The sequence below is a fragment of the Octodon degus genome, unplaced genomic scaffold (genome assembly GCF_000260255.1).
Source record: "Octodon degus isolate 3935 unplaced genomic scaffold, OctDeg1.0 scaffold00203, whole genome shotgun sequence".
Lineage (NCBI taxonomy): Eukaryota > Metazoa > Chordata > Mammalia > Rodentia > Octodontidae > Octodon > Octodon degus.
The window spans coordinates 635,899-637,138 of NW_004524779.1; the positions used below are offsets into that span (position 1 = coordinate 635,899).

The 1,240-nt window shown below is 36.8% G+C and overlaps 1 protein-coding gene across 1 annotated transcript in view; it reads left to right on the plus strand.

The window, feature by feature from the left end:
* Dlg1 (discs large MAGUK scaffold protein 1) overlaps positions 1-1,240 on the plus strand; it is a 234,933-nt gene that overhangs the window by 220,329 nt on the left and 13,364 nt on the right. The window lies entirely within an intron of this gene.

A 1,240-nucleotide genomic window follows, 5' to 3' on the forward strand; every position in this document is an offset into this window, starting at 1 on the left:
AGGTGCTTTAGACCACTGAGCCATCTCGCCAGCCCCTAATTACATAGTATGTTGAGGAGCTAAGATCAGCAGAAAGTGTCCATCTCTGAAAGTGAATGAGATATTCACAGTAAGTGTGGTTGTACTGCTACTAAAATTAGGCAAAAAGTTCTCTGAGTCTCCAAAGACAGTATATAAACATAAAAACACTGTAATAACAATTGGTTCCTAAAAGCATCCTTCAGAGTATTTCACTGTGACATGGTATAAAAATAGATTTAAGGTAAAGCCAAAAATAGTGTTCTTCCCAGGCCTATTCTTGTGCTTAATCACTCTTTGGGCCTGGGGGGGTAGGGGGGATCTGTTTCATAGTTCAAAATTAATAGTTTGAGACTCAGTTATAAAATACCTATTAAACAGTAACTCAGCATGTCAATTTTCTATGTGTATATGCTACTTTTGCTGTGATGGTTTCTTTAATTCTGATTAGTTTTTCATTTCTGAGTAAGTAAAAACTTACTCCCATGCATGCAGCACTGGCCCTACCCTTGGGCTTGCTGAGCCAACCACCTAGTGTGGGTATGGTGGCATATGCCTGTAATCCCAGTACTGGGGGGGCTGAAAACAGGAGAATCACTACAAGTCCAAGCTGCATGGTGTGACCCTGTACCAAATACATAAAAGAAAAAAAAAAAAAAAACACTTTTCTCAAGATCAGTTTTGCAGGGCCAGGGATATAGCTCAGTGGCATAAGCGCCTGCCTGGCAAAAAAAAGAACAATTATGTAATACCTAATAAATGTTCATACTCTATGTCCAGAAGTTTGCTTTGTAGTATCTTAAGTATAAATTCACACATGAGAATCCCATATAAATATGTTGATAGTAGCACTGTATAATGTGAAAAATTAGAATTAAAAAACAAGGATAGTAACTTGTTTATATAGTGGCATATAGCAGCTAGAATGAATAGCTAATTATTGGTTAGGTATATCCACATTAATAAATCTAAAATTATATTGAACTGTTTCAGCCAACTTTTTTTACTAAAATGAAATACCTGAGGTAACTGACTTTATAAAGAAAAAGGTGTTACATAGTCCATGGTTTTAGAAGTTCACAGTCCAAGGTCATTTAGGTGTTTTTGTTATTTTAGAAATCAGAAAAAAATATTTAGGGGGGCTGGGGAGATGGCTCAGTGGAATAAGCGCTTCCCTGGCAAGTACAAGGGCCTGAGTTCAATCCTCAGTTCCGAAAAAAAA